This window comes from Zalophus californianus, chromosome 4, assembly GCF_009762305.2.
Source record: "Zalophus californianus isolate mZalCal1 chromosome 4, mZalCal1.pri.v2, whole genome shotgun sequence".
Lineage (NCBI taxonomy): Eukaryota > Metazoa > Chordata > Mammalia > Carnivora > Otariidae > Zalophus > Zalophus californianus.
The window spans coordinates 91,577,823-91,602,830 of NC_045598.1; the positions used below are offsets into that span (position 1 = coordinate 91,577,823).

Here is a 25,008-nt window from a genome sequence, read left to right on the forward strand (position 1 = left end):
ATTATACTAAATGAAATAAGTCAATCAGAGAAGCAAATACTGAATAATACCACTTCGATGTAGGATCTAAAAGAGCCAAACTCCTAAATGCAGAGAGTAAAATGGTGGTTACTAGGGGATGGGTGGTAGACGGATAGGACAGATGTTTTTTAAGGGTACAAATTTTCAGTGAATAGTAAATAAGTGCTAGAGCCCTAATGGACAGCATAGTGAATATAGACAATATGGCGTTATAATCGTAAAACTTGCTAAACTTAATTATTCCAACCACTAGAAAGAAATAATAATTATGTAATATGATAGAGGTACTAATTATCACTGCAATGGTGGTCATATTACAATATATAAATGTATCAAATTGACATGTGTACACTTTAAAATTACACAATAGTATGTGCCAAATATACTTCAATGGAAAAGTCTGATTTCTGAGGGGAAAAAAAGAGTATCTTTAAGTGCCTACAGAGAAAGGAGAAAAGAAAGATGAATTCTAGTTTTGCAGGACTTTTAGTGACCCAAGCTACAGCCCCAAACTCATACTCATGCCTTCTTTGTATCTTGGGATACACTTTGCTGACCTCTAAGCCCTTTTTGCTAAGAAAATACCCTTTGTTAGCCGGATCCTAGTTTCTCAAATATCATCCCACTTAAACTGATAAAAATTTAGTTTTTGCTAAGAAAAAGAAAAAGAGAGAGACTATCAAGATAAGCCAGAAGGCTGAGGAACTCTCTCATTAGACCTGGGAAAATAGCTTCTCATATTATTATTGTTATTGTTATTTGTGTGTGTGTGTGTGTGTGTGTGTGTGTGTGTGTGTGTGTGTGTGTGTGTGTGTGTGTACAAAATATCAAAAGGATTTTGTCTGTTAAAGGACAATCTACATCCTTAGCATTATAATTATAGGGCCTCTTACAGGTAGCTGGAAGGAACCGGAACATCTTCTCATGTCAAAACCCAGCTCAATCTCAGAATCCAATGGCGAATCCAAAGAGATTCTGGTCGAACCCAACAGAACCTTTCTGTAAACCCAATTTGATTTGCTGAGTTCAGGTGAACACATTTAGAGCCCTGACCGATTATGTAGCTATACTGACCATTATGTGCTCAGCAATAGCTCACAAATCACCCTGAACGCTGAGCAAGTGAGGCTAGCACATCCCAGTGACCCAGCCCTGTGAAAACACTTCAGTCTGGGCCTTGAGCAACAGGTGCTCACCATGTTGATATCTATCCCTTGTGTGGTTTACTTTTTTATAAAGTCTGAATTTGGTGTTGAAGTGCTGACTTATGCTCACTAATTTGTCCAGTTTAAGAGAAGGTAACCATGGTTGGGATGACTAGGGATCTGATGGAATCAGTTAAGAATGTCTATAGAAGGGAAAACCAAAACTCCTTAGTGGTTAGAGGTCAAACATGGCCAGCAAATCATTGTTTCTGGGTGGTAGGGGATGTTTGTTCTATTCACTAAGCCTATTTAGTGATAATACAATGTTATATATCATGTTCTATACTGGAGGGTTATTTCCATCTTTAAAGGAAAACTGTGGGACCGTGTGCCTGTGACAAGTCACTTAACCTAATCCCTAATACCCTCCATTCTGTGTTTAGACCTTTGCTAGCCTCCAGACAGGCTATGACCCAAGAGGCAGAGGAGAAAGCAGACATTGTTTCTACCCACCCTTGCAAGATGCCCTCCACTAAAGTGTGAACCACTTAACACTCAGGTCTTGAACCCCACTCTTCTAAGATCAACCCTATGAAGTATAATAAAAATAGTTGACTGTTGGATCCAAATTCTTCTTCCTCCTTTATATGTGTGTCAGGAAGAATGTGAATAGATTACAGTTAGGAGCTTTAAGTTCATGATTCAATGATTTTTTTTTTTTTTAAGATTTTTTTATTGCAGTGCCTGGGTGGCTCAGCTGGTTAAGCATCTGCCTTTGGCTCAGGTCATGATATCAGGGTACTGGGATGGAGTCCCAAGTCGGGCTCCCTGCTCAGCAGGGAGTCTGCTTCTCCCTCTCCCTCTGCCCTCCCCCCCACTTGTGCTCTCTCTCTCTCTCTCTCTCTCTCAAATAAACAAATAAAATCTTTTTTAAAAAAGATTCTTTTATTTGGGGGGCACCTGGGTGGCTTAGTTGGTTAAGCGTCTGACTCTTGGTTTTGGCTCAGGTCATGATCTCAAGGTTGTGAGATCGAGCCCCACATTGGGCTCAGCTCAGAGTCTGCTTGGAGTTCTCTCTCTCCCTCCCCTTCTGCCCCTCCCCCTGCTCTCGCTCACTCTCTCTCTCTCTCAAATAAATAAAGAAATAAAATCTTTATTTTTTATTTTTAAGTAATCTCTACACCCAACGTGGGGCTCAAACTCACAACGCTGAGATGAAGAGTCGCATGCTCTACTGAATGAGCCAGCCAGGCGCCCCTGCAACGATATACTGTACCGCCTAGAGCAATATGCTGCTTTAAGTCTTCAACCAACACATGCCACAGTCAACACAAAGAGGTAAAACAATAGCAGTAGCAGTAGAAACTCACCTCCATCTTGGGGGTCTCTGGACATCATAGAGTGAACCCATGAATTTTTCGATACAGATGAGCAATCTTTTAATTATAAATCATCTTCTTTTTTTCAATAGTAGGAAGTTGGCTGCAATTAAATAGAACAAAAACTGAGCATCCAAATCATGGTGTGCCTGCTTCTTCTGTGTTCCTTCAATTGCAAGAAATTAACTTTGATGATTACCTAAGGAACTTCTGATGTGATCTAAACTTGTTGTGTGTGTGTGTGGGGGGGGGTGGTCTCTTAAGAGCATTCAAAAATACTTAGTTTGACTCTTTTATTTTTCAAATTCTCCCCATTTCTAGCCCAAGATGTCTATTTACCCATGAAAGCAAATAGGGAGATGGTTCAGAATAATATGTCCTAGGCCACGCCCAGAGGCTAGGTGTTCATGAATTTTGTATCCAGTGTATGGTGTTTCTGGATTCAAGTATTTTCAAAGGTAATGTGATACAGGTTCCCTCAGCAATGACTGCGTTTGATTACGTGCTGTAATGCGATCAGCTAACTTTATCTCAGAACTGTGGGTGCCCACAAAAGCAGTGTCTATGGCTGTAACCATACACCTTCCAGCATGGCCGTCTGGTTTTTTTCCTGTCATTGAGTGGCAGAAGGGAGACACTGTGTTGGAACAACAAATCAACCCAGTGTTCCCTCGAGACCCATATGGGTATATTATTTACAGCCCGTCTTGGAGATGTAGACCTTTGGTAAGTGTGCATGAATCTGATGACTGCCTGTTACAAATCTGATGACTGCCTGTTACCCTGAAACTATTTGAAAATTCCGAGCAAAAAGCTTTTGAAACTGTGAGTGAACTAGTATTTGGAGAAGCTTCCTCCCTGTGTTTTACCAGCAGCCCTTGCTTGGTGTCCTCCCCACTTTGGGGGTCAGTGCTGTCTCTTTATCCAGTTTTCCCGTTGACATAGCCACGCAGTCATCTTGGGTGGTCTAATTTGTGCTGTAAAGCACAGACCTTTGCTGTGCTTTGGAAACAGTTAGAAAACCCTTGCCAACTGATTTTCTAAAAATAATTCTAATCACAAATTTTAAAGAACATTGATTTAAAGAAGCTTTATAAAAAAAAAAAAAAAAGCCTTGTCCTTTCCCTAAACTTTCTTGCTTAAGTTTGGCAACCCCCAGAGACAAGGGGGGCCAGAATAATAATTATGTCCTTGTAGAAAAATAATAGCACTACTTTCTTAACCCCTTGCTTTATAAAAAGCCCAGAGACTCCCCCCAACATGACTATCATGTAAATATTACCTAATCCAATGCTGAAATGCCAATTTTTATTGGACAATTTTGCTTGCTATATTAAGATCCTAGAAGTGACAGCCATACAAAAGGAAAATAATGCTTAGCATTCAGCCTATTATGATGGGCTTGTGTAGGCTTCATAAACATTAATTAAGGCACACAATATCCAGATGAGGTATTTCTTCACCACTCAAGCAATATCATCATCTCAGAAATGGAAACTCAGGACACTGCTAAACAATTTAGGCCAGGAAATAATTACCAGCTCAAAAGATAACAGGGCTTTGCATCTAAATAACACTTTTTAACCAAGAGTATCCAGCCACATTACAAACTCTAACTAAACACTCTCAGACACTTAATAGGTAATTCCCTTTAACCTCAACAGATTAAAAGAGAGAAAGTAATTTAGTCAAAATTACACAGAGGGGCACTAGCAGGGAGGATTTAGTCCCTTGGATTCTAGTATTAGGGGGAAAGTAAAGAAAGCAAAGGTTTATGGAGGGCGCACTATGTGCTGGGATTGATTCATCTCATCAGCCCTTTCCATGGCCCCCGAGATAAATACTCTATCATCCCTGCTGTAGGCTAAGGAAACAAGCTCAGAGGAGCAGCTAGGACAGCTCAGTCTGATTCCAAGGCCAACTTGCTTCCACTCCTATGAGACCACGTGTCACAAAGTGGAAGAAGAAATAGAAGCGTTCAGAAGCAACAGGGCTTTTTTTTTTTTTTTAACAGGATTGGTTATTAATTTTCTATTCCTGCTGTAGCCAATTATCCCAAACTTAGTGGCTTAAAACAACACTAATTTATTATCTTTCAGTTCTGGAGATCAGAAGTCCAAAAATGGGTCTCAGTGGGCTGAAATCAAGGTGTCAGCAGCCTGCGTTCCTTCTGGAGGCTCTAGGGGAGAATCCATTCCCTGGCTTTTTCCAGTTTCAAAAGGTGATCTGCATTCCTTGGCCAGGTAGTCCTTCCTCCATTTTCAAAGCCAACATCGTAACGTCTTCAAATCTCTCTCTCTTTCTTAAAGATTTTATTTATTTATCAGAGAGAACACGTGAGCGCGCGCACAAGCAGGGGGAGTGGCAGGCAGAGGGAGAAGCAGGCTCCCTGCTGATGTGGGACTCGATCCCGGGACTCCAGGATCATGACCTGAGCCGAAGGCAGACGCTTAACCGACTGAGCCACCCAGGCAGCCTACCATCTTCAAATCTCTTTTTGACTCTGACCCTTATACCTCCCTCTTTCACTTCACAGGACCCCTGTGATTACAAAAATGGGTCCACCCAGATAATTCAGGATAACCTCCTCCCCTCAAAATCCCTAACTTAATCACATCTGCAAAGTCTCTTCTGACCTGTAAAGCGATAGTCACAGGTTCCAGGGATTAAGATGTAGGCATCTTTGGGAGCCATTATTTTGTTTATCACAGTACTCTATTTTATATTTTGGAGAATTCTTAGAAAACCAGGACCTATGCCTCATCATTTCTTCCCCAGCTAGTATCTCTTGTGCCTGTTACCCCCAAAGCCCCTCCTAAAATGGAGCTTGTCATCTCATGGAGCAAACTTGTTGAGATACAGTAAATACCATAGGAAGACATACCTCAAAGTGGAAGGTTTAAAAAAAGAAAAACGGTGGATGATTGGGACACCTGGGCGGCTCAGTCGGTTAGGCGACCAACTCTTGGTTTCAGAGTCCTGGTCTCAAGGTTGTGAGATCAAGCCCCCTGTGGGGCTTATGCTCGGTGCAGAGTCTACTTGTCTCTCTCCCTCCCCCTCTGCCCTTCCCCTGCCCACTCACTCGTGAGTGCGTTCTCTCTCTCAGATAAGTAAATAAATAATATTTTTAAAAAAATAAATTGAAAAACCATAAACAATAGCTATTTATGCATGCAACCACCTGGAGGCATCTCAAAATAATTACTCCATTTGAAATGAGCCAAAGAAGAGTACACATCTATATAAAATTCTACAAAATGCAAAGTAATATATAGTGACAGAAAGCAAATCACTCATTGCCTGGGGTTGGGGTGCAGGTTGAGGGGAAGGATTACCGAGGGGCATAAGAATGTTTTTAGTATTGATGGATATTTTTATATATATATATATATCTTTTGATTTATTTTTTCAGTTTTACTTAAATTATAATTAGTTAACACAGTGCAATATTGGTGTCAGGAGTAGGAGTCAGCTCATTCACCACCTACATAGAACACCCAGTGCTCATCACAGCAAAGGCCCTCCTGAATCCCCATCACCCATCTAGCCCATCCCCCCACCTCCCTCTCCAATTGACGGATACATTGATTGTGGTGCTCATTTCACAGAAGTATAAATATGTCATACAAATGTCAAACTTGGCAAATTGTGTACTTTATTATGTCAGTTGCAGCTCAATAAAGCTGTTAAAAAGCATACATGAAAAGAATCTTCAAAATCCTCCAAGGCACACAAGAACTTCATAATTGACATTAAAGACCCAGAGACAAACTTTGGCCCCACTGCAGTAACCTGATCTGTATAGCACTTCAGAAAATTATTATTTTTTTTTTTTTTAGATTTTATTTATTTATTTGACAGAGAGAGACACAGCGAGAGAGGGAACACAAGCAGGGGGAGTGGGAGAGGAAGAAGCAGGCTCCCCTTGGAGCAGGGAGCCCAATGAGGGGCTTGATCCCAGGACCCTGGGATCATGACCTGAGCCGAAGGCAGACGCTTAATGGCTGAGCCACACAGAGGCGCCCTCTTCAGAAAATTCTTATACACCTCATCCAGATGTTACCATTTCAGGATGACTGAAGATTTGCAAGTAGAACACATTTGGGAGTTTATTTTGCATATTATCCAAGAGACTTAGCTTGGCATACGGGGCCCTTTGTGAACTGTGTGGGCCGCCTACCTCTCCAACCTGTCTTCCTGCCACACCTGGACTTGAAATTCATGCTTCAACAATGCCAAGCTATTTATAGCTGTCCAAGCTCACCTGTGTTTGCTGCCTCCATAAAATGTGCTGCTGTCCTCTCTGCCTCCTCGGCCAGGAGAGGCCATCACCTCCTCCACCACCTCCAATTCCTAGATAAGCATCCTCGGTTGCACTTTCCCCACCATGTTATAACGAATCGTCTCACTTCTGTCTCTGTCACTCGCCTATCTGTACTCCCAGTCTTGGCACAGAGCAGAGACTCAACAGTTATATGATAGAATGACAAATGTTCCTAGTATGTCATAGACACAAACCTGCACCATTGGGGTATCTGTAGGGAAGGACATCCATCAAAAGAAGAGTTTGGCTGTTGGTAGATTGGGCTAAAGCCCAGTCGTGAAGTTGGTGGCAGGGACACCACTGCAGCCCCAACGAGGGCCATGGTTCTCAGTAGGAGGCAGGGGTCACTGCTGAGGGTTTCAGAAACTGTGGGGTGTACTAGGTTATCACCGTGCCGCCTGACTGGGAAGATGCTCCTGGCATTTAGTACCTGGAGACAGGGTGGGAGCTAGGTACAGAGCAGCCCTGGAAAAAGAATGATCACCTCCAGAGTGCCAATAAGGCCTTCATTTAAAAAAAATACTACTCTAAAGATAAAAAAATGTTTTCTCTGTAAAGACTGAAAATACTCGTCTTCCTCAGGGCTTCAGGTGAAGGAAGGTGCATTCAGGGAAGGGCCAGAACCCTCTCCCCCAGCTGCAAACACTCGCTCTCCTTGTCCCGGTCTCCCTCACCAGCCAAGTTTCACTCCTTCCTCTTACTGTCTGCCCTTCATCTCCTTTGTTCCTCAGATACCCGGTCTCCTTGCCACCTGGGGGCCTTCACTTCATGCTGTTTACTCTGCCCAAAGTGGCCACTCCACCTTCCTCCCTCTATCTGGTTATTTCTTACTCATCCCTTAGCATGTCATTTCCTCTAGAACCTTCTGTCACCTCCTATACGAGCCCTGCTTCCCCTGATAGAAGCTTTCAGAGCATTCTGTGAATCTCTCTAGTAGCCTTTTACAATTCCAAAATATCGGTGGAAGGGAGAAGGAGAGAGAGACGGAGGAGGGAACGGGGAGGAAGGAGGAAGGCAAGCAGAGAGGAAGACCCACTTGGCTGTTTGAGGAGGGTGGAAAGAGCACACATTTTTATAAACCAGACTCTTAACTCTGCTCCTTCTTAATTGAGGAACTTGAATAAGTTATCTCAGTGATTTCTACCTCGGTTTCCTCATCCACAAAATGGGGATAAAAGGTGTTTGTGGGAATTAAATAACAGAAATATGCAGAGTATCTTGCTCAGTGTCTGACACATGGAGGGTATTCAATAAATGTCAAATCTTCTTTCCCTCTCTCCCTCCTCTTCCCCTAAGGGAAGAGCATGTAAATGTAGAAATTTAATTGAGGAAGCTGGACTAAAAAAACCTTTACGCCTAGCTTGATGGAGAGAACTCCTGTAAGCCTTCTAAATGGGTTTAAGGACTCAAAATGTCTTTTTTTTTTTTTAAGACTTTATTTATTTGTCAGAGAGAGAGCACAGGCAGGAGAAGTAGAAGGGAGAGGGAGAAGCAGGGTCCCCACTGAGCAGGGAGCCCCAGATTCGGGACTCGATCCCAGGACCCTGAGATCATGACCTCAGTCAAAGGCAGACACTTAAACAACTGAGCCACCCAGGGATCCCAGGACTCACAAATGTCTTAAAGAAAGCTTGTGGTCAGGGGGTGGGCAGTTGTAACGGGTGGTGAGTAGAAGCAATGAGGCGAATTCATAGACATTGATACGGAGTGTTGCTCAATATTCTTGAAAGACCTACTCTTCATAATCCTTCCAGCATGCTAGCAAGTTTATGTATGATGACTTGCAAGGAATGTGAGCTAACCAGGAAGTGAGGCACCTCTAAAAAGTTACTTAATCTTTTATGTCTCTGAGATCATGGTCTCACTGAAATCCTATTGATGCCAAAAAAAAAGAGTTGGGGGAGGGTCAGTGACACCTATCTGAGCTGGAGTCTAGCCACTAAAGTAGAAAGAGTTCTAAATGACCACAATTTAGATTTGTATGATTTGCCATCAAGGGAACCTCTGGGCACATCTGCAATCCCATAATTAAGACTGATATATACTCTTCAGAGGAGAACATTTGAGTACGCATATTATCCTAAAGGCAAACAGACTCTTAGAAGTTCAACACACAGGAGATTGCCAGGGTAGTCATGAGAGTCCTGCCTCCTTCTAAGTGATCCACCCTATGAAGAGATATTTGGAATAACAGGGTAGTAAGTAAGTTTCATTGCTCAACTTCTTTTGTACATGACACCACATGAATTGTGAATTAAAAGCACTTGATTGCCTTGCTAACAGGCAGCCTCCATATCTACTGTTAAGCAGTGATATTGACCACTTCAACTTTAGAGAACCCCAAAAGTTAACCCTGTAAAAGAACACAGGGCTGTTTCCTGGTTAAAGTCCTGAACTACTTACTTGCTTTTCTTTCTTGGACGGGTTTCTTAAACCTACCTTTTTTGTGGTAGGCTCACCTGCCTTTACCAATTCCCGTCCTGGATTTAAAATAGAAAGTTCTGCATCCTGGAATGCCCTCAATCCAAGAATGATTAGCCACCCTAGAGCAGATTCCCTCACCCCTGCCAAACTCCTAAGCTGTTATCACCCCTCACCCCTATTTACCCCTGTTTCATATCTATGTATTTTTTAATTTTTTTTAATAGCCACCAGAAGGAAGTAACAGAGAGCATACTTGTGGGAGAATATTCAGATCCATGGTATTTTTTCTTAGTTTTAACCTTTGTTATTGCTCTATGCTTTTAGCTTATTGTATTAAATGGGGAAAGTATAGAAATGTCCAGACTCAGATGGCTTCAGCATAATTCTTTCTAGTGTTTATTAAAGATGTTTTCCATAGTTGGGATCATAATAAATAAGCAATTCTGCAACATGCATTTTTTCACTGAACATACAGAATACTTCCTCATGTTATTATACTTTGAAATAAATACCTATTTTTAATAGTTATATCCACTACATGGCTACACTGTAATAAATCATTTTCCTAACTGGATTTAGATTGTATCCACTTTTCAATATTTTTAAATGACATAACAGTAAACATCCTTACCTACATTTTAAATTATTTCCTTGGGATAAATTCTTAGGTGGGAAAGTATTAGGACAAGTATAAAAATTTTAATATTCCTAATATTGATTTCAAAAAGTCTGTACAAGCATATGTTCTCACCAGCAACATGGCAGTGATAGTTTGACATGCTCTGTAACACTGAACAGTTAAAAAAAAATCTTTGTCAATTAAAAAAAAAGGTGTTAGAAAATATTAATATTTATAGTGTTTGAAACAGACTCCTTAAAGAACTCAATCCAATATATTGTATCTGTGTCAACCAGTGTACATCTAAGCCATCTTTTTTTTGAAGTATAGTTGACACACAATATTACATTAGTTTCCAGTATACAGCATAGTGATTCCAACAACTATACATTATGCTATTCTCACTGCAAGTATAACTACCAAATATTATAATACAACCCGATTACAATACCTGGACTATATTCTCTGTGCTGTACCTTTCATCCCCTTATTCATTCCATAAAAAGAAGTCTGTACCTCCCACTCCCCTTAACCCCTTTTGGCTCAATAACCCCCCCTTCCCTCTGACAACCACCAGTTTGTTTTCTGTATCCATGGGTCTATTTCTGCTTTGTTTGTTTATTCATTTGGGTTTGTTTTTTTCTTTAGATTCCACATATAAGTGAAATCCTATGGTATTTGTCTTTCTCTTTCTGACTTCTTTTCACTTCGCACAATACTCTCTAGATCTATCCATGTTGTTGCAATTTTTTTCTCATTTTTTTAAAAAGATTTATTTATTTACTTATTTACTTATTTATTTATTTATTTATTTGAGAGAGAGAGAGAGAGAGAGAGAGCAGGAGTAGGGGCAGAGGGAGAGGGAAATCAAGAGTCAGATGCTTAACTGACTGAGCCACCCAGGCACCCCATATTTTTTATGGCTGAGTAATATTCTCTCTCTCTCTCTCCATATATATATAGATATAGATATATATCTCTCCATATATATCTCTATCTATCTATCTATATGTATAAAATGTCTTTCTTATCCATTCATCTATTGATGGACACTTGGGTTGCTTCCATATTTTGGGCTATTGCAAATAATGCTGCAATGAACATAGGGGTACATATATCTTTTTTTTAAGATTTTATTTATTTATTTGACAGAGAGAGAGACATCGAGAGACGGAACATAAGCAGGGGGGAGCGGGAGAGGGAGAAGCAGGCTTCCCGTGGAGCAGGGCGCCCGATATGGGACTTGATCCCAGGACCCTGGGATCATGACCTGAGCCAAAGGCAGATGCTTAACGACTGAGCCACCCAGGCACCCACATTTATCTTTTTAAAAGTAGTGTTTTCATTTTCTTTGGGTAAATACCTAGTAGTGGAATTACTGGAGCATATGGTATTTCTATTTTTGTTTAAGGAACTACCATACTGTTTTCCACAGTGACTGCACCACTTTACATTCTCACCAACAGTGCCCAAGTGTTCCTTTTTCTCTATATCCTTGCCAACATTTGTTATTTCTTTTCTTTTTGATACTAGCCATTCTGACACATGGGAGGTGATATCTCGTTGTGGTTTTGATTTGCATTTCCCTGATGATTAGTGATGTTGAGCATTTTTTCATATCTCTGTTGGCCATCTGTATATCTTCTTTAGAAAAAAATGTCTATTCAGTTCCTCTGTTCATTTTTATTTAGATTATTTGTTTTTTTGATGATGAGTTGTGTACATTCTTTGTATATTTTGGATAGTAATCCTTTATTGGATATATCATTTGCAAATAACTTCTCCCACTCGGTAGGTTGCCTTTTTGTTTTGTTGATGGTTTCCTTTTCTGTGCAAAAGGCTTTTCATTTTGGTGTAATCCCAATAGCTTATTTTTGCTTTTGTTTCCCTTATCTAAGGTGACATATCTAGAAAAATGTTGCTAAGATTGATATCAAAGAGATTACTGCCTATATTTTCTTTTGGGAGTTTTATTGTTTTGGGTCTCACATTTAGGTCTTTAATCCATTTTTAGTTTATTTTTATGTATGGTCTAAGAAACTGATCCAATTTTATCCTTTTGCATGTAGCTGTTCAGTTTTCCCAGCACTATTTATTGAATAGACTGTCTTTTTATTATTGTACATTCTTACCTCCTTTGTTGTAGATTAATTTGCCACATATAAGCATAGGTTTATTTCTGGGCTCTCTATTCTGTGCCATTGATCTATTTGTCTATTTTTGTGCTAGTACAATACTGTGTTGATTATTATAGCTTTGTAGTGTATCTTGAAATCTGGGATTGTGATACCTCCAGCTTTATTCTTCTTTCTCAATACTGCTTTGGCTATTCAGGGTCTTTTGAGGTTCCATACACATTTTAGGATTATTGGTTCTAGTTCTGTGAAAAATGCTATTGGTATTTTGATGAGGATTGAATTGAATCTGTAGGTTGCTGTGGGTAGTATGGACATTTTAACAATATTAATTCTTCTAATCCATGAATGTAGAATGTCTTTCGTTTGTTGGAAATTTTTTGATTACCAACTCAATTTCATTACTAGTAATCACTCTATTCAGATTTTCTACATCTTCCTGATTCAGTTTTAGAAGATTGTATGCTTCTAGGAATGTATCCATTTCTTCTAGGTTGTCCAGTTTGTTGGCATATAATTTTTCATTTTAGTCTCTTACAATCTTTCGCACTTCTGTTGTGTTGCTTGTTACTCTCCTTTTTCATTTCTGACTTTATTTATTCAGGTCCTCTCTCTTTTTTTCTTGATGAATCTTGCTAAATGCTTATCAATTTTGTTTCTTTTCAAAGAGCTAGATCTTGGTTTCACTGATCTTTTCTTTCTTTTTTTGGTGTCTATTTCATTTAATTCTGTTCTGATCTTTTTTAAGAAAAAAGATTTATTTTTATTTATCTGAGGAGGGGGCAGAGGGAGAGAATTTCAAGCAGACTCCCCACTGAGTGCAAAGCCCAACACGGGGCTTGATCTCACAACCCTGAGATCATGACCTGAGTCAAAATCAAGAGTCAGATGCCTAACCAACTGAGCCACCCAGGGGCCCCGAATTCTGCTCTGATCTTTATTATTTCCTTCCTTTTAGTAAACTTGGGGTTTGGTCTTCTTTTTCTAGTTCCTTTATGTGTAAGGTTAGATTGTTTAAGATCTTCTTCTTTCTTGAGGTAGGCTTGTATCACTATAAATTTCCCTCTTAGATCTGCTTTTGCTGCATCCCAAAGATTTTGGACTGTTATGTTTTCATTTTCATTTGTATTTTTTAATTTCTTTTGATTTCTTCATTGACTCATTGGTTGTTTCGTAACATGTTGTTTAGCCTTCATGTGTTTGTGTTGTTTCCAGTTTTTTTCTTGTGATTGATTTCTAGTTTCATACCATTGTGGTCAGAAAAGACACTTTATATGATTTAAAACTCCTTAAATTTACTGAGACTTGTTTTGTCACCTAACATGTGATCTATCCTGGAGAATCTTCCATGTGCCCTTGAAAAGAATGTGTATTCTGTTGTTTTTGGAGGGAATGTTCTGTATATATTTGTTAAGTCCATCTGATCTATTATGTCATTCAAAGATACAGTTTCCTTATTGATTTTTCTGCCTGGATAATCTATTCATTCATGTAAGTGTGGTGTTAAAGTCCCCTATTACTTCAATTTTTCCCTTTATGTGTATTAATATTTGCTTTATGTATTTAGATGCTCCAATGTTGGATGCAGATTTACAGTTGCTATATCCTCTTGTTGGACTGATCATTATGTAATACCTGTATTTGTCTCTTGCTGCAGTCTTTTTTTTTTCTTTTTCTTTTTTTAAGAGAGATGGTGGGGGGGAGGGAGGAAGAGAGAATCTTTTTTTTAAGACTTATTTATTTGAGAGTGAGAGAGAGCAGGGGGGTGGGGTAGAAGGAGAGAGAGAGAGAGAGAGAGAGAGAGAGAGAGAGAGGGAGAGAGAATCTCAAGCAGACTTCCCACTCAGCAGGGCACCTGATGTGAAGCTCTATCTCATGACCCTGAGATCATTACCTCAGCTGAAATCAAGAGTCAGACACTTAACCGACTGAGCCATCCAGGTGCCCCTGCAGTCTTTGTTTTAAAGTTCATTTTCTATGTTAATTAATTGAATGTAAATTTTAAAAATATTAAAAAAATAAAATAAAAATAAAGTTCATTTTGTAAAAGTATTGCTAAGCTGGCCCTCTCTCTTTTTTTTTTTTCCTGTTTCCATTCACATGGAATATCTTTTTCCATCCCTTCACTTTCAGTCTGTAGGTGTCTTTAGGTCTGAACTAAATCTTTTGCATGCAGCATATAGGTGGGTAGGTGGGTCTTAGTTTTTCATCCCTGCCATCACCTTATGTCTTTTGACTGGAGAATTTAGACTATTTACATTTAAAGGAATTATTGATAGGTATGTACTTACTGCCATTTTGTTAATTGTTTTCTGGTTGTTTTTGTAGTTTCCTGTTCCTTTTTTTTTTTCTCTTGCTTTCTTTCCTTGAGATTGGTGACTTTCTTTAGTATTATATTTGGCTCTCTTCCTCTTTATTTTTAGGGTATCTATTATAGGCTTTTGGTTTGTAGTCACCATGTGGCTTATACATAACATCCTAAGTATATAGCAGTCTGTATTAAGCTGATGGTCAAAGTCAAACACATTCTAAAAGAACTTCATTTTTACTCTCCCTGCCACATTTTATGTATATGTTGTCATATTTCACATCTTTTTATTTTGTGAGTCCCCTTAACTAATTTTGTAGATATATTTTTTAATTGTTATATGTTGGGGTGTGGATCTCCTTGGGTTCATCCTGTTTGGAACTCTCTGTGCTTCCTGAAACTTGATATCTGTTCTCTTCCCCAGGTTAGAGAAGTTTTAAGCTATTATTTCTTGAGATAAGTTTTCTGCCCTGTTCTTTCCCTCTTCTCCTTCTGGCACACATATAATGCAAATGTTTGTTCACTTGATATTATCCAAGAGACCCTCTAACTTATCCTCCTTGCTTTTTGTTCTTTTTCCCTTTTTGCTCTTCAGTTTGGGTGTTTTCCATTACCCTGTCTTCCAGATCACTGATCTGTTCTTCTGTATCCTCCAATCTACAATTGATTTCCTCTAATGTATTTTTCTTTTTTTTAAGATTTTATTTATTTATTTATTTGACAGAGAGAGAGATAAAGAGCACGAGCAGGCAGAGCAGCAAGCAGAGGGAGAGGGAGAAGCAGCTTCCCTGCTAAGCAGAGAGCCTGATGCGGGGCTCGATCCCAGGACCCTGGGATCATGATCAGAGTTGAAGGCAGCCGCTTAACCGACTGAGCCACCCAGTTTCAGTCCTTGTCCTCTAATGTATTTTTCAATTATTGTATTCTTTAATTCTGATTGGTTCTTTTTTTATATCTTGTATCTCTTTGTTGAAGTTCTCACTGCATTTATCCACTTCTTTCTCCAATCCAGTGAGCATCTTTATGACCATTACTCTGAACCCTTTGTGTTGATTAGTTATCTGTTTCATTTAGCTCTTTTTTTCTTTTTTTAATGTTTTGTCTTGTTCTTTCATTTGGAGCATATTCCTCTGTCTCTTCATTTTGCTTGATGTTCTGTGTTTGTTTCTATGAATTAGGCAGAACAACTACTTCTAAACTTGTTTTTTTTTTTTAAGATTTCATTTATTTATTTGACAGAGAGAGACACAGTGAGAGAGGGAACACAAGCAGGGGGGAGTGGGAGAGGGAGAAGCAGGCTTCCCGCAGATCAGGGAGCCCAAAGTGGTACTCAATCCCATGCCCGAGGGATCACGACCTGAGCCAAAGGCAGACATCCAATGACTGAGCCACCCAGGTGCCCCTACCTCTCCTAAACTTTAAGGAATTGTTTTGTCTATGGTCATTCTTCTATGTAGACTGTGTATTAAGCCATCATTTTTAATGGTGGTGTAATATTTCATTGTATGGATGAATAAGTACTGTTTTCACTAATCTTTGGACATGTAAGTTGTGTCTAATATTTCCATATTATAAATGATTGTGTGATTAATGTGATGAAAATCTGGTACATTTATTTTGCACACTTGTCTGATCATTTATGTAAGTAGAGCCCTTAAAAATGGAATTATTTGGTCAGGAGGTGTGGAGGCTTTTGATATATATTACAAAATCTCCCTTTGAAATGGTTGTACCAATTTCGAGCCCCAACAGCAACATGTGAGGGGATTAATTTCATCATATCCTCACCAACATTTAGTATTATCATTCTTTTTCATCTACAGTCTACAGTATCCCATGGTTTTAGTTTGAATATATTTAAAAACTAGTGAAGCTGAAGTTCATATGTGGGCTGATTGTGGTCTCTTAAAATTCCATTGTAAAGTGCTAGTCCTTGTCCTTTGCCTTTCCCTTGGGTTGTTGCCTTTTTTAAAAAAAAAGATTTTATTTATTTGTCAGAGAGAGAGAGAGAGAGAGAGAGCACAAGCTGGGAGGGGGTGCAGCAGAGGGAGAGGGAGAAGTAGGCTCCCGGGCTGAGCAAGGAGCCCAATGTGGGACTCGATCCCAGGACTCTGGGATCATGACCTGAGCTGAAGGCAGACATTTAACGGACTGAGCCACCCAGACGTCCCGAGTTGTTGCCATTTTTTTTGTTGGGTTGTTTCATTGTAAGAGCTCTTTAAATATAAGTAGTATTAACCCTTTGTCTATCACTTATGTCTCCATTTGTCATTTTCCTTTTGACTTTATAAGAGCCAATATAAGGAGAGGTTAAAAACACGGCCCCTGAGACAGACTGGTTCTGCCATTTACCAGCTGTGGCATATGCTCCTTAGGTGCCCTGTCCAGATACCCTTTATTCACCAGTACCCCCATCTCCCAGACCTGTGAGGTTGGCTACTAAGGAGTACAGCTGCCCCTCTCTCTGTAGAGTGTGCACTACAGGGAGCTGGGGAAGTTATACCCCACCCATCCCAATACAGGGATACAAGAAGCTGCCACTCTTCTGTAAAGTGCGGGCTAATTTTGTGGTTTATGCTCTAGACTCTAGAGACTTCCCTGTATGAATCAGACCAAGACTAAGATTTTCTAAGATCCATTCCTACTTGGCCCTTTTCTGTTTCCTATCCTGTTTCACTCTTTTCCTTACAAGGTCATTCTGAAAAGCCCTTCCTCAATAAATCATGCATATTTAGTCCTTGTTTCAGGATCTGCTTCTAGGAAACCAACCTAAGATTCTGTAAAATGGGTGTGCTATTAGTACCTATGACATAGGGTTGTTGTAAAGATTAAATATTAAAATTTGTACTTATGCATAAGGCATTGTCTTAAACACTTTACACATATTAATTCATTTAGTCTCTATTATCAGTGAGGGTCCAGGTATAATCCTCAAACATGTAAGTGCTTAGAACAGTGTTGGTGTATATTTAGCATCAATAATTCTTAGTTATCATTATTTGTCATCCTACATTTCTTTTTTTAATCTTTTTTATCTAAATATTTATTTATTTGAGAGAGAGGAGAGGGGCAGAGGGAGAGGGAGAGGGAGAGAAGCAGACTCCTTGCTGAGCATGGAGCCCGACACAGGGCTGGAGCTCAGGGCCCTGAGATCATGACCTGAACCAAAACCAAGAGTTAGATGCTTAACCAACTGAGCCACCCAGCCACCCCTATTAAATCATTCTATATTTCAAATGGAAGATTAAATCTTCCATGTTAATAGGCTGTTTCCCTTGGATTTTGAGGTCTCCTTCCCATGCCCCTTTTCTTAGGTATTCCTTTGGAAAGCTCTTTCCCCCTCATTCTTTTCCTCTTTTATTCCAAAAGGTAGAGCTATGAAGTCCACATTCTTGCTGAGGAACTTCTACACCTAATGTTCTGACTTGGTTTCAGTGAAGGGAGCACTGTTACTCTCTGATAGACTTTGTTGAAAAGGGAAGAAACAAGTGTTTTTTCCTTGATTGTTCAAATTTGTCTTGACTCAGTGGCGTCATTTATAACTTAGAGGAAAGTCCAGCCACTGTAGCTTTATCTTAAAAACAAAACAAAACAGGGGTGCCTGGGTGGCTCAGTGGGTTAAGCATCTGCCTTCGGCTCAGGTCATGATCCCAGGGTCCTGCTCTGTAGGTAACCTGTTTCTCCCTCTCCCTTTGCTTTCTGCTCCCCCTGCTTGTGCACTCACTCTCTCTGTCAAATAAATAAATAAAATCTTTTTTTTTAAGATTTTATTTATTTGACAGAGAGAAGGAACATAAGCAGGGGGAGTGGGAGAGGGAGAAGCAAGCTTCCTGCTGAGCAGGGAGCCTGATGCCGGGCTCCACCCCAGGCCCCTGGGATCACGACCTGAGCCGAAGGCAGACACTTAACGACTGAACCACCCGGGTGCCCCAAATAAATAAAATCTTAAAAAAAATTCCATATGTTTAAAAAAAAAACGACAACACTAAGCTTGGGCTATCCTAACAACCTTGCATGTTGTAAGGCTATGCACACTCATTGCTCTCTCCCTTCTCCAAGGCACTGGGAAATGATCAAGGAAGTGTCAATATCAGCAGTGTTAACACCAGAGGGGTTTTCAAGTAATGTGGAAATGCAGTAAAAATGCCACTGCTATGTCCCTAGCACTCAGCACAGTGTTTAGCACATAATAGGTATTTAAAAACATGTTCTTGAATAGATGAATGAGTGAATTTACAAGGCAAGAAAGAGCAATGACATCGGTTAATAGTTGTATCCAAATGTTTACCACTTACTGTGGTCATCACCACCTTCTTGCATCTTTATCCATCTAAAATCATTTTCCTTCTTCTTGAAAGATAACCTTTATAACTTCAGTTAGTGAGGGCCCGTGATGGCAAAATCAGTTTTTGTTTACCTAAATATGCCTTTATTTCACTCTCATTTTTAGAAGATATTGCTACTGGTTAAATAATTCTAGGTTGACAGTCATTTTCTCTCAGTACATTCTTCTGGCTTATGTTTTTACAGTAGCAAAGTCACCTGTCAGTTAAGTGTTGTTTCATTGGAGGTAGTCAGCCCTTTCTCTTGCACTGGTTGTAAAGTCACTTTGCTTTTGGTGCTCTGTATTTTCATTATCTTATGCATAAATATCTATTTTCTTTTTCTTTTTTTTTTAAATCTTGCCTAAGGTATTGTCCATTTTCTTTTCATTTTAGAATTTTGATTAGACATGTTAGATCTCCCTCTATCCTCCATGTTTCTCTTTTATGTGAAAAAATTAATTTGGTTCTATCTTCTAGTTTGCTAATATTTTCTTCAGCATGTCTAATCTGCTGTTAAGCCTGCCCATTGCCTTTTTTTTTTTTTTTTTTTTTTTTTTTTTTTTAGGGAGAAAGCACAAATGCAAGCAGGAGGGGAGAGACAGAGGGAGAGAGATATCCTTAGCAGGTTCCATGCCCAGCACAGAGCCCAAAGTGGGCTTGATCTCATGACTCTGAGACTATGACCTGAACTGAAATCAAGAGTTGGATGCTGGGGTGCCTGGAAGGCCCAGTTGGTTAAGTGTCTGACTGTGGCTCAGGTCAGGCTCTCAGGGTCCTGGGATCAAGACTTGCATTGGGCTCTCTGCTCAGCGGGGGTCTGCTTCTCCTTATCCCTCTGCCCCTCCCCCCCCCCCCCCCGGTGTGCGTGCACACTCTCTCTCTCAAATAAATAAATAAATAAATAAAATCTTTAAAAAAAAAGAGTTGGATGCTTAACCAGCTGAGCCACCCAGGTATCCCCTGTCTGTTGACTTTTAAATTCTAATTATTGTGTCTTTTTTTTAAGTCTATAAGGTTTTTAAAATTCTTTTTTAAACCTGCCTATTCATTTTTGAAAAATTTTGCTCTTTATTCATATCTTCAATCTTTTATTGCCTTAAATCTATTAAACCTATTTATACTCTATGACTGGTAATTACAACTTCAAAGTCTTTAAGAGTTTGATTTTGTTATTTTTTTCCTGCTACTTCTTGTATAAGATGCTTTGTTTCTCTGTATGATTTGTAATTTGAGAGTTCACATTTCTTGAACTTCTGCTGTGTAAATTTTGGGGGTCTGGATCAAGTCGGTGTCTTAGTCAGCTTGAGCTGACAAAATACCATAAACTGGATTGCTTAAACAAAACATTTATTCCTCACAGTTCTGGAAGCTAGGAAGTCCAAAATCAAGGTGCCAGCACATTGTGTCTGGTGAGGGCCCATTTCTTGGTTCTTAGAGGGCTGTTATCTTACTGTATCCCTGTGTGTGAGGCTGCTCTTTGGGTCTTTTTTATAAGGGCACTAATCTCATTCATGAGTGCTCCACCCTCTTGACCTAATCTAAGGCCCTATCTCCCTATATTACCACAATGGGAATTAGGTTTAAACATATAAATTTGGGGGAGATACAAACAGTCTCTAGTGGTGATTTGGTTTACCTTTGCCAGTTGCTTAGGGGCACCATCAACCTGAAACCACTTTAAAGTAAATTATGTGCTTGAGTTTCAGACAAGTCATGTAGAGCAGGTAAAAAACAAAACAAAACAAAAAACACACGCAAAAAATATCAGGAGATATATCCTCCTCTACTCTACGTTAAGGATGATTACAGGCAATTTTCTTTTGCTGTCTTCTGAGAAAAGGCTGGCAAGGACTTTGGGAGATCCTGGCTTTTGTGTGGAGTCTCTAATTAGATTCCTCATCTTGGTAGGACCTGGCCTTTGTCTCTTTTTCCCATGTCTCATGAGACCATGACAACTAAATCTCAAGTTCATCTGCTTATCTATTTTACTAGTTCCTAGCTTCTGAGTAATCCTTACTTGAATGCTAGGTCATTGATAAATTTTCTATTTTTTTTTTAATATTTGAAAGCATTTTAAGTTGTTTTCAGTGAGAGAGTGAACAGGGTATCTGGGTTATTACTTTCAGACATGGAAGTCTACAGAGTGATTTTCTCCCCTACTTTTTATTCGGAAAAATTCCAAATTTCTAGAAAAAGTAAAAGAATAATACATGAATAGTATAAGAATAAGAGATGTATCTTAACCTAGGTCTAATTGTTAATATTTAGTTTGTATTTCTCTCCTTTCTCTCTTTTGCTGAACCATTTGCATGTAAGTTGGAGAAGTCATGGTTTTTTATTAAGTACTTCACCTTGCATCTCCTAAAAATAAAAAAATTCTCCTATATAACCATAATTCCATGTCACCTCTAGGAAAATTAACAGTAGTTCTATAATATTACCTAATATATCATCTGTATTCAAATTTCCCCAGTTGTTTCTAAATGTCTTTTATAGTCTCTCTCATTTTTTCTCTCTCTGATTTAGGACTCCACAAGATTCATGTACCTTTTTTGGTTGGTTTGTTTTTCATGACAATGATGTTTGTGAAGAGTCTGGACTAATTGTCTTATAGAATGTCTGAAATACTGGTTTTGTTTCTGAGTGTTCCTTTAAAAATATAAACAAATGAAGTTATTCCCATGTTTAAATCTTCCTCGGGCTACCATTACATTTAGAAAGTAAAGCCCAAACTCATTGTCCTGGCTTACAAAGGTCTACATGATCTGGTGTGACTTCACCCTGTAGGTTCTTCTCTACCTCATGTCACTTAAGCAATGGTGGTCTTTTTCCAGTTTCTCAAACCCACAAAGCTTGCCCTCACAGGGCTTTGCATTCGCTGTTCCCTTTGCCTGTTTCTCTTCCCTGAGATTTGCTTAAAAGTTGGCTCCTAATAATTAAAGTCTTGGTTTGAATACTGTCTTCTCAAAGTGGACTTTCTTACCTTGACCCTCAATGTAAAGTTGTCTTTCAGTGACTCACCCTCACATCACCCCCCTTTGAATTCTCTGCATGGTACCTGTCACAACCTGATATTTTTCTTATTATTTATTTTTATTGAACTCCATGGAAGCAGGGGCTGTGCGCCCTCTTGCTCATTACTATATTCCCAGCACCTAGAACAGTTTCTGACACATAGCAGAAACTAATAAATACTTGCTAAATACTGTAATGAATAAGCTGAACGCTGAGGGCTGACAAGTAGCCAGCCATTTAAAGGGCCTGAGGGAAAAAATCTTGGCAGGGGGAACTGCCAGGGAGAACTGCCAGGGAGAAGGCTCTGAGAGAACCCTGAGGCTTGGTCTGTTCTAGGGCTGGAGAAATATCCTGTGTATTTGGAGCGAAGTGCAAGGTAAACCAGGAGGAGAAGGAAATACAGGAGAGTAGAGAAGTGGACAGGGCAAGATGACTTAGGGCTTTGTGGGCTGTGGTAGGGAATTTAGATTTTATTTTACATCAAATGATAAATCACTAAAGGTTTTCAAATAGGAGAGTGACATAATCTGATGTATGGCTTTTTTAAAAGATAATTTAAAAACTAATTCAACTTGAGTAAGATGGAGATAACTAATACCAGTGATAGAAAGTCACATGTGTAAGAGAAGACTTGCAGGCGGGACATAATGATTCATTTTGGACAATGGGATTGATAGGAAAACATTCTATCAACACCCAAAAAAGAATTTATGAGTAAGAAAGAATTATAACACCTACCTCTGAAATGGTACAGCCATCTAATTCAGTTGTTGTTTATGAGGACCTGATTTTAAAGGTAGTTGCTGATAATAATGATAATAGGTACCATTTATCAAGCAGTCAGGCACTATTTTAACGGCTTAACAAAACTTACTTCACGGAAGCATAACCACCACTTTTATTACCTGTGTTTTGCAGTTGAGGTAGACTAAGCCTAAAGAGGATAAGTAACTCCTTCAAGGTCAATCAGCCCATGAGTGGCAAAGGTGTAACTCAAATCCAGGTCAAGTTTGATGCCAAAGCTATTATTTTAACCAATTTGCCATACATAACACGTTCCCAGGAAGAGAAATGCTGCTTGGATCACTGGTTATGGCCATCATTCAGAGAGATACTTAAAGTGGGGTTTTCTCTAACACACCCTTAAGCCTGCAGAAACATTTAAATTTCATTTCAGTGGAGAAATGTTTGAGAAATAATCGAACTAAATTCATCCGACTCTTGAGCCCGAAGAGCCTGTAGTCTTGGTATTTTTGTGAAGAACTGAGACCTATGTTTTGGTTAAACCTGATAATGGAGGAGGTGCATGGAAATAAAACTGCCTTTTCCCAATGTATCTGGAATATAGAGGCCTGAAACTGAGTCAAGTGCCACCCAGTTTTCCCGGGATCCGGCAACTCTGCAGCCAACACAAGTTTGCTTTCTTAACAGCTGGAAACGCCGGAATTGTGACAGGGCCGCAAGAACTGAGGCTGCCTTGTTCGGACTTTGACACGGGTCCCTCTGTTTCTGTCACAGAGCCCTTTTTCTTAAACATCCCGCATAGGCCGCTTGGGAAACTCGTTCTCTAGGCTGGACCGAGCCGTAAGTGCAGGACGCATTTGTTCTGGGCGCCCATCTTTTAAGGGGTCCGGGCCAGACCCTCTCTGAACACTCTCTGGACGATACTTATCGCTCCACCCCTTCAGTGTCTGAAGAAAAAGGAAGAGGGCCGGAAAGCAGTTTCAACTTGGTGGTTGAGGACAGGCCCCAGAACAGCGGGGGGCCAAGCCCCCCAGGGTCCCCCTCGGCCTGACGCGCAGTGCCCCGCCCGCCCCGGACCGCGGAGGCAGAGGCGCGGACAACCGCCCCGCCCCGCCCCCCGCGCTGGCCATTGGCGGGTCCGAAAGACGCGGGGCGTTGTCGGTTTGAATGGGAGCTCCTGGAGCTGGGGCGCAGGCGCAGAGGAGGAGAGCTGTGGAGGCCGGCGGCGCCGCGGGACCCCTGGGTGGCGAGGGGAGCCGCGCGAGCTCTGGCCCACGTGACCTGCGGCGAGCGGGGGCGGGGGGCGCGCGCCTGCCTCCCGCAGTGCCTCTGCCTGGCGAGGCGCCTCCGGCTCGCGGACCCGCCTGGGGGAGGGGCCGCGGCCACCCGTCCGTCGCCTGAGGCGGTCGCTGCTGCCGCTCCGTCGCGGCCGCCGCGCTCCCGGGACTCGCCGGCCCGCGGGAGGTGAGTTCTGAGGCGTCTCAGGACGCCCCGCGGAGGGAGCTGACGGGGAGGGGCGTGTGTGTGCGGGGCTGGGTGAGGGGTTCTGTGTCCGGGGTCCCGGGGCAGCCTGCTTTGTTCGGGTGGGCGGCGGGGACCCGCGCGGCCGTGACCCGAGTGAGGAAACCAGAAACGGGATGAGAAGCAGCTGGCTGAAGTGCGAGTTGCTTTCTTGCGAGATTTTTAAATGAGAGTCAAGTTTGAGAGCTTTGTTCCCCAACTTTTTAAAAATAAGAATGATAGGGCACAGCGACTCCTCACGTATTCTGAGTGTAACAAACGGTGGATTAAAAACCTGAATCCCCGTGGAATTAATCCGAGGCAGAGAGCATTCACTTGTAGCCATGCGCTTGCTGTCTAAAGCGGGCAGTGTTTGTCAAACACCTGCGTTTACAACATTTCAATTCATGAATTTGGGGCACCGGCTTGTCGAGTTACCGTAGATATTGGTAGTTGCTGCCAGAAGTTTTAGGAAGCAGAGGATGTTAAGAAAGCCCTTATCCGAAAATCTATATCATCTATAGATATCTTCGAAGAGTTAAAACGTGGAAAACCTGTAATTTTCTTTATTTTAGTGGTAACCAGTGAGATCATTTTAACTGGTATCATTTGAACTCCGTTAAGACGAGTAAGGATGGAAATGTTACTTGCCTTAATGCATAATTTAACCCTGCCGCAGTTTAAGCAGAGTAGCTTCTTGGCTTTCCATTCTGTCAGCTTGAGTTGGAGTCTTTCGTGGTGTGTGTGGGGTTAACATACCAACCGAGCTGAATTTTCCAAGCTGCCACTTTAGAGGGGTGCCCGAAGATTTCGGGTCTGATAACCACACTGTGATAACCTCTGATAAAGACCATTTTTGCTTCGGTTGCCCCTATTCGAGAAGCAGCTTTCGTTGCTTTTTTATGTCACTTACTTCTAAACAAAGGGACGATCACTGTTGATTGACCTGCGGGGGTGTGTGTGTGAGGAGAGTGAGGACTGGAGGGGTGATGGTGTTAAGGGCAGTCTCAGATTTACTCTGCTTTACACCTTGCCATGGATGCCTTCTTAGGCTATTATTTGTAATAAA

General features: G+C 40.7%; 2 protein-coding genes across 8 annotated transcripts in view; one reads left to right on the plus strand and one right to left on the minus strand.

The window, feature by feature from the left end:
* The window catches only part of AKNAD1 (AKNA domain containing 1), a 61,530-nt gene extending 38,026 nt beyond the window's left edge, over nucleotides 1–23,504 (minus strand). For 4 of the 6 annotated variants that reach the window (XM_027607233.2, XM_027607225.2, XM_027607237.2 and 1 more), the window contains exon 1: nucleotides 915–1,040. The gene's annotated coding sequence lies outside the window, so the exon portion shown is untranslated. Of the gene's footprint in view, nucleotides 1–914; nucleotides 1,045–2,536; nucleotides 2,649–22,600 lie in introns of those variants that run through there. The other 2 variants (XM_027607214.2, XM_027607217.2) reach the window with 2 other exon arrangements.
* A 142-nt stretch (nucleotides 23,505–23,646) lies between these two features.
* The window catches only part of GPSM2 (G protein signaling modulator 2), a 54,761-nt gene continuing 53,399 nt past the window's right edge, over nucleotides 23,647–25,008 (plus strand). For both annotated transcript variants that reach the window (XM_027607238.2, XM_027607240.2), the window contains exon 1: nucleotides 23,647–23,903. The gene's annotated coding sequence lies outside the window, so the exon portion shown is untranslated. The remainder of the gene's footprint in view (nucleotides 23,904–25,008) is intronic.